Raw genomic sequence first — 8961 nt, forward strand, 5'->3', positions numbered from 1 at the left:
AAATGTAAAAAAAAATATAGTGTCTTTCTAGCTTTAGGTTATTGTCATCAATAGAGCGATATCACTCTATCATTTATATCACAGTGTGCTTCAAACTGGATGATTATGTCAATTTCATTTATTTTAACATCTGCAGTCTTAATATTCTGATCCAGAGTGAACTACCATTTGTAAAATCATGAACATATATATTCTTCAGGAAAATAAGTGTCAAAGACAAAAAAAGGGAATTTGTGTCTTTTTCTCTTCTTAGTTTCAATGCCTAAAAACATCCAGATATTTCCCACATTATATGCCAGCTTTTATTTACAAGAGTAGAAACTTTATTCAGAAATTGTCAGTTTCTTGCCTAGGTTAGAGATTATGGGCTAATAGCTAATCCAAATGTAATTATTATCTTACATGTGAAACAAAAGGGGCCAAGCAGAGAAAGTTAAATATGCTCCCCAAACAAGAACATAAGATGACTCACTCCTCCTTGGCCTGCCCCCAGTTTCCCCATGCCAACAAGTTCTAATCAGAACACACATGCAACCTTTCTTTTTGTAAACTGCAAAGCTTTTCAGCTCTCCTACCTGCTTTTGAGTCTCTTCCAAATGCAAGTGATGATGGTTGACCTCCTTGTATGCTCTGAATAAATAGCCTCTGTTTACTTTCATTGGGGTGGTCTTCACTTATTTCCACAACATACTATTGCCAACAGGTTTTAGGATTTATCTGGAGCTTTCCAAAAGACTCCTTATTACATCATTTATTCATATCAGGTATAAATGTCATTTTTTCTGAAGTAGTTCCAGTATTTCACAAGGAAATGATTGCATCCTCATTTCAACCTATATTATGTGGGATCTTGTAACACTTGCCATTTCATCATGTAACCTCCTTGATGGCGAGATATGTTACTCATGTATTTATAATTCCAGTGTCATCATCAACAATGTTTCAAACATATTAAATGCTCAGAGCTTGGACTAGACCTTGAGAGCATAAGATTCAGACCATGAAACCAGACTATATCACCAGGCTACTTAATATTCCTAACCTCCCCAAATCAGGTGGTAATGCATAATGCAATGCCACATTGGGAGTAATGTAAGCAACTATCCTGGTTTGCCTGGGACTTTCCTGATTTTAGAACAGAGAGTTCCATGCCCTGGGAAATCCTTCAGTCCTGAGCAAATGAGGAAAATCTGTTACCTTAACTTGGAGGAATAAATGAAATAATGTGGGTAACACATTGTCTAGCATATTATACATGTCAAGGTAAGGTTATGTCTTTCTGCATGTCTTCAGTAAATAATTACTGAGGAGGTGAGATGAGATGACAATTTTAGAATTAAGCTATCATCTCTATCATTATGTAGTGTTAAAGCCAAAATTGCACCAAAGTTAAACAGGCAATGAAGTCTTTACTTAGGCTATTGCAATAAAGGAGAGAGATTGAATTCAAACTTGCTGAAATAAAAGGTGGGAGAGATTTTCAACACTGGGAAGAGCTAGTAGAAAAGTACTAGAGGATTTTAGGGAGGAGATTAATCAATGGGATGTCTGGAACACACTTGAGTTATTCCTAAGTTTGTAAATATTCTTCACTATGATTAGGCCATCTGTGTTTGCTAATTGACCCCTATTGAAGTTAAGCTCTTACCTTTCCACAGAGACTGGGAGGTAGGGGTGATCTCATCCTTTCATTTTTGGTATTTACATTTCAAAAAATGCTTCTTGGTCCTTGAGCAAGATATTTTTTGGGTTGTAAAACTGGAGTGAGACTGGGAGAAGATTTACATACATTTCAAAGGAGCAAGAAAATAATTTTGTAATTTCTAGTTTTCTGAAGCAAATACTCTAAGAAAGGGAGGTCAGGTCTTCATAAGGAAGAAACCTGTCTAAAGTTTAATCAGGCTGAAGGGAATGTTAAGGCAGTCTTGGTCATTAGGTAGTACCGTTAGGCACATTCATGTACTCCATTATGCCCCGCTTGGGGCTGTCACCCCTTCTGGTGAGTGTTCTGTTATTCTCATTATATGTCTCATGATTAATGGCCTTCAGCTTCCAGTAAACCGCCTCACCCAGTGGACCACCTCCACCTGGCCCCCACCTGAACCTGTTTCCAGTGGTTAACCTGACTGACCTTTACAAGAGGCATAAATATCCTGCTCCCCCTACTCTGCCCTGCTGTTGCCATTTTGGTCTCAGCCCTTCTAGCAAATCTAACAATCCTATCTAAAAAAGAGGGAATATGCTAATTGACTCTCACAACATCACAAAGATGGTGGCACTCACAGCCAATAAGGAGGTAATATGCTAATTGACTGCCCCACCCTCAAAGATAGCAGTGCCCACAGCCACAAGATGGCAGCACCCAGTCCCCTCAGCCCTGCCAGGGCAGCAGATGCACAGCAAGGCCGGGCCTGCCCCTAGGCAGGCCCGGCTACTCTGCATGCCTGCCTCTGGAGACCCCCAGTCCCCTCAGTTCCCCAGCCACCCAGGGCCAGCCCAAGGCACAGGCAAGCCTTGGATGGCAGCTTCCCAGCTGCCTAGGATTGGCCTGAGATGCAGGCAAGCCTCAGATGGCAGCTGTCCAGCCACCCAGGGCTGCCTGAAGCTCAGGTAACCAGGGCCAGCCGAGGCTTGCGCTGCTGGCAGTGGCAGCAGCAGAGATGTGATGGGGGGATCACCTTTCCCAGGTCTCCTCCCGCCCCTGAGGGCTCCCAGACTGTGAGAGGGGGCAGGCTGGGCTAAGGGAACCCCCCTCCAGTGCATGAATTTTCATGCACTGGGACTCTAGTAAATTTATAATTTTTTACCCATTTTGGCCTTGTGAATTCCTCCTTCAGTGACAGTAACAAGTATCACTTCTTTCCATCAGAATCATTGGCCTTATTTTCTAATTCTTTCTTGAAAAGTGCCCAAATAGCACTACTTTCTCTTTGTCTTGTTAAAATTGGAACATATTTTTAGCTGCAGCCAGCATTTACATAAAGACATTGTGATATTTTATACATAAAAATAAGTCTTCCAAGAGTTTAGTATCACATAATGAATAGAAAATATTTAAGAACTGTTATTCATGTACACAACACATTTAAGATTTAACATTTACAATGTTTGACAACCTTAGGAAATACTCTGAAATGTCTAGCTTTATTATTCTAGGCTCCAATGAAAACACTGAGCACTTAGGCCTTCCATCAGCCATATGGTAATGGATCTTCAGATAACCCAGGTGCCCACGTAGGCAAGAGAAGAGAGCTCACAAAGAATGTGACCCAAAAACTAAGGCTGGGTTTCTTTGTTGCCAACCAGATATTTAGCACTTTGAAACATGGTGATTGGACTTTTTCCAGAAGGGCTCTTTTTTGCTCTAGTATCAAGGAAGTTAAATGTTTCATTTCTGAAACTGCTTATGTTTAACAAGTCTGGTTGCAGATTTTAGAGCTCGATTGGTTTTGCTCCATTTAGATTTTGTCATTTGAAGTATATCTTTTTTTGGTTAAGAACAGATCAATAGGTTCATAGAAGAATAGATGAAATGTTAGTTTATAAGTGAATAGCTTTGCTTAACTTAGCAGTTCTCAACCTGTGGGTCACGACCCCTTTTGAATCAACCAAACAGAAGCTGATATGCAAGAAGTTCCACACTGCAGGCCTTTGTCCTAAAGGCACCTGGCACAAGCTAAATACAGACACTGGAAGCACAAGAACCCATATGCAATCCTGCCCTTTGGCAGATGCACTGGCTTGGGCTGCCTTTGAATAGCCAGATGAGCAAGGTCTGACTTCAGAGCTTTGAGAGTTGCTCAAATCAGAGGTAATGACATTTGCATTTAAATAGCCCCAAGGAGGAATAATTCAAAGTAGTGTGCCTATTAGAACCTAATCATGAGTGTGAATATTTGAGAAATTTGACAAGAAAACTCTGAGAAGCACAGAAATTAGTTACTGGAGTTATCTCTATGGTCAGTATTTGTTCGTTTTCTATTTATAGTGCCTTGATATCAAGTCATAGTGCCTTGATATTTGCAATACAATGATATCTCTTTTAAAATTTGCCTTTAATATAATGCTGGTGTGGATAGGAATAATAACTAATAATAATAATGTTTGGGGCTATAAATATATGATAAGTACCTTAGTAGATATTAATATTCATAAACAAAATTGAGTGAATAACTTAAAAAGAAAGAAAATACCAAATATTGATGAATATGGAGAGCATTCAGGACTCAATTTGACTATGGATGTGAGTGTAAATTTGTACAACCTCTTTGGACAATTTCTTATCAGTGTCTACTAAAATGGAACCTAGCCCAGCTGGTGTGGCTCAGTGGTTGAGCATCAACCTATGAACCAGGAGGTCACTGTTTGTTTCCAGGTTAGGGCACATGCTGGGTTGTGGGCTAGATCCTCAGTAGGGGGTGAGCCAGAGGCAGCCAATTGATGATTCTCATTATTGGTGTTTCTGTCTCTTTCTCCTTCCCTCTCCTTTCTTCTCTCTGAAATCAATAAAATTAAAAAAAGGAACATAAACATACCCTATAACCCAGCTACTCCACTTCTAAGTATATAATCAGCAGAAACATATACATGTATTTTTTGTTGTTGTTGTTTTTAAAGGCATACAAGAATATTCATAGCAGTATTTTTGTTAAAAGTCTAACACTAGAATCAGTTCCAATGACCCCATTTTTTTGATCTGTGACTACTGACAGTTTTTATGACTCATCTCTTCTTCTAAGTGTGTCTCACATCTGGGAAAGCTGACAAGAAAACCTGAGTTCTCCCTTCTTTGGCAAACGCAAGAGGTTCAAACCATGCAAACCCCTCCTCTATAGGAACCGTTATCCGGGCCCCACTCAACCCCTAGCCAAAATAAACACCCAGATAACTTCTTTCCTTGATCTCAAGCCATTTCAGAACTGCTTGAGAGGCTTGCCCTGCCTGCTCCCCCTGAACCCTCAGTTATGTAAGTAATAAACCTTGTTTATACCCTCTTGGTGTGTGTGTATGTAGTGTCCTCATTCTCCGACATCTGAATTAAAATTTCTGTGAGGGTTTTATCTGCCTCTGCAGGTTATCATAGCAATGACAAACCAGCATATTACCTTGTTCCTGTTTCTTTTCCTTTTATTTTTTTTTTCCAGGAGAGAGAAACAGACACAGCTTGTTTATTAGAATGCAGGAAGGAGGCCTTCTTCCACAAACAGGGCGCTGCTTCTCAGGGTCTGTATCAAGATCAAGACAACAGTTGAAAATCATATTCCTGAGAAGAAGCAAAGAAATTACAATTTTGCAAACAAACACAACAGGTGATTTCAACAAAAGATTAAAAGCACATTTTTTCTTTTACACAGAACCACATTTCAAGTATTATTCTAGATGACAGGACAAACCCAACACAGGAGGTAAGGGCAAGGGCTAGTGAATCAAAGGTTCCCCTTGCTCATGAAGGGAAAGGGCTGCTCCTGGAGGATTAGGGTGTCACCAAAGCTGACCTGCGCCTGGTACCTTGGCCACCCATGGCCACTGCCCCAAGGAAGGAATAAAGAATGTGAGAACAGTTGGATAGGGCCTGCAGCTATGGTGATAGAGGAGCAGCAAGGACCAACACTGTGCTTCCAGCAGGATAGGGGTGGTGGCATCCTAACCTACCCAGGCCTGGGAGCAGCGCTGAGCTCTTAATGTCAGGTGTCCAGGGTTAGCAGTTTTAGATAGCTGATTTTTTAAATAAATAGAAACATATGTTTATTCTTTCAAATGCCATGCTATCCCCAATTTTAGTCAATTTGTAAACTATAAATTATATTATTTGTGCCATAGTTCATGGTATTTAAGTTAGAAGATAAGCACCAAACCTATTTTTTTAAATACATTTTATTGATTTTTTTACAGAGAGGAAGGGAGAGCGATAGACACTTAGAAACATCGATGAGCGAGAAACATCGACCAGCCGCCTCCTGCACACCCCCAACCGGGGAGGCACCCGCAGCCAAGGTACATGCCCCGACCAGAATCGAACCCGGGACACCTCAGTCCGCAGGCCAATGCTCTATCCACTGAGCCAAACAGGCCAGGGCCAAACCTATTTTTTTTAAGTATCTAAGAGCTATGTCTTTCCCCAGAGGACACTACACTACACAGCCTATAGGTGTGACCTTGCTCCCTTTCCTTAAATAACAGAATGTTTCTGACACACTTTCCTTTTTCTTCCTTGAAACTTTCTTTTTTTAATTTTTTATTGATTTCAGAGAGGAAGGGAGAGGAAGAGAGAGATAGAAACATCAATGATGAGAGAGAATTATTGATCGGTTGCCTCCTGCATGCCTTACATTGGGGATCAAACCCTCAGCCTCTGAGCAAGTGCCCTGGCTGGGAATTGAATTGTGACCTCCTGGTTCATAGGTCCACGCTCAACCACTGAGCCACGCCGTCAGGGCCCATCAAACTTCTCCTGAAGCGAGGCATCCGTTTTAATCATAGTGTGGGAAAGCAAACCTGCTTGGCACGATCTCAGGAGTTGAAAGCTTATGGCTGTGCTGACTGATGTGCTTCTGGTGGCCCAGAGTTCAGAGGAAGGTCATGTGCCAGGCCCCCCAGGCCGCTGCTGGGGCTTCACTGGGAGGGTCTCTTCCACAGAAGAAAAATCACAGCAGAGTGCCCGATGCGGAGAACCCCAGCTTGCCCTGAGGGGATCTGTAAAATGCCCTTAAAATGTTCATATTTGATATTTCCTGAAACACACTGTCATTGACCCTCATACTCCCAAGCCTCTGAAGGGCCACCAGGCTTTCAGTCAACAGGTTAAAACACTGGCCATCAGGTAATTCTTCAGGATGTCAGACTCCTAGTTGTTGTTGCTCAGCACCCTGTGAAGCCACCTGAAACCCACGCTGAGCACAAAAGAGGGCCAGGCAACCCAGGCAGCCAGTTCAGGCACAGCCCCAGTACAGTGGCAGAAGGGCTAAAGGCAGAGGGTACACTGCTGGTGGGTTGCAGGGGTCCTGTTCACGCTTCCATTGCATCTTCCAGTCGGGTGTGGGCTGGGAGCAGCAGGTGCATATGGCATGGCTTCCTTGCAGGGCACACACATAATCCTGGGCTGTTGTGAGACTGGCAGGCTTTGATGATGTGTCCCCAGAGGCCTGCGGAGCTTCCTGCTCACTGGGAAGGGTCCCTGCTACCCTCCGCCCCCTGCCTTCAGTACTGGGGCACTGTCAGCACAGGACCAAGGCTGGCTGACATCCCAAGATTGGCTGTCCACATCTGACAGCTCCTCCGAAAGTATCCTCCTTGTCTGAGAAAGGTCTCCTGACTTTGGGCTGCAGCATGTCCTGTGTGATCTTGCTCCTGGTGGCCATGCTCCGCACATCTTCCTCACTGTGGCTATTGTCTGGGTGCTGGAGAAGGTACGCTTCCACCAGGTTGTTGAGGATGCGGTTTTTACAGATCCACTCGACCAACTGCTGCACGTGGAGTACTCCATCCAGCTCGAGTAGCAGACTGAGCTGAAGATGTGCATTCAGGGCTGCAGGCTCACAGAGTTGTGCCCCAGGTCCTGGCAGATGATGCATGTGAGCATCTTCTTCCTTCTTGTCTGGCTTCACCCTCTAGGATACTGTGGGTGTCCCTAAACTGGTCTGTGACCAACAAATGCATGTTCAGGTCAGGTCAGGCTTCTTGTCTCTCATTTTCTTCTTAATGGGCCTCAGACCCTCCCTATCGTGCAGTTCTGATAGAGGAAATAATGCTCCCTCTCTGTCTAGGACAGATAAAGGGATCTTTTGAGGTTTCATCACTTGTCACAATGGACCACACCCTTTCCATAAAAGTGCCTCACCCCTGCAGGCAGAGCTGGATGGCAGTGCTTGCCCTGTAGTGGGCTCTATGGAAGAGGTAGAGGCCTAGGGGAAGAGTTCCAACATTGATGCTGATGGCTGGGGTTCCTCAAAGCATGCATGAGTGGTGGGTGACAACGGCAGAACTTAGGGATAGTCACCTCGCCCTGCACCGGAGGTATCTTTGGTTATGTGGAACATGTTTTCTTTATTAGCTTCAAAGGAGACATGTGCCATGCCTCGTTTTTCATTTAAAGATTCATAGAGGTATGCCACGTTGTGTTCTGGATCATTCTTCCTGTACACCAACCAAGTAGATGGCATTCCCACCTGTTAAAGACAAGTAAGTCTGCTTCTTAACTCCTTCCAGCTTGTTAATTACTATTCCATCGGAGTTGATATCTTCCAGCAACACTGGAGCAGATGTTTCATCCACTATAATGTTACAGTGATCTCCAGAGACCAATCTATTGCCAGGGAATGAAAGGTCACAACCTCTCCTCCACCACATAGTCCATTTTCCTTTCCTTAGGAGGACCTGTGACTCAGCTTCCTCATGGCCCAAACAGATGAGCCTCCCTTACTGCTGCTGCTGCTGCAGAGGCTGCTCGCCTTCCCTGGCTGCTCCATCAGATTCACATCTGCGGAGACCCAGAAATGTTGGGACAGGCTGCGCCTGCTGCTCCTCCCTGTGGCTGGCCTTCTGGTATCAGTGCCTCCTCTGTGCACAGCCTCCCACCTGCCCCTTGCCCACCCATGCTGCTGAGAACGCACTGAACCCCACCTTGTTCCTGTTTCTTAAGTTGCCTGTCGAATTATAAATGCTTGGTACTGAAATAAATTTTCATAAAAACTACAAAATTTTTGAATTTAAGGTTTACGTTTGTTTCATATATGAAAGCCCATCTATGGTACATATATTTTTCTTAAAATATTTAAGAATCTTTAACTTAAAATTCTGAGAGAATAAGAGTGAGTTGTTTCACCATTATTAATTAGATGAAAAAAAATAAAAGGCCAAAGTAAAAAGGCAAAGAAAAAGAAAGAAGGGGTATCTAAATGGAAGGACAAAAATAAAACCATCTCCATTTGCAGAAGACATCCTATATAATAAAAGGCTAATATG

General features: G+C 43.2%; 1 pseudogene; it reads right to left on the minus strand.

The window, feature by feature from the left end:
* Positions 1–6644: 6644 nt before the first annotated feature.
* LOC102754948 lies at positions 6645–8346 on the minus strand (annotated as a pseudogene).
* Between the last annotated feature and the right edge of the window lie 615 nt (positions 8347–8961).

Source organism: Myotis davidii, unplaced genomic scaffold (assembly GCF_000327345.1).
Source record: "Myotis davidii unplaced genomic scaffold, ASM32734v1 scaffold707, whole genome shotgun sequence".
Taxonomy (NCBI): domain Eukaryota; kingdom Metazoa; phylum Chordata; class Mammalia; order Chiroptera; family Vespertilionidae; genus Myotis; species Myotis davidii.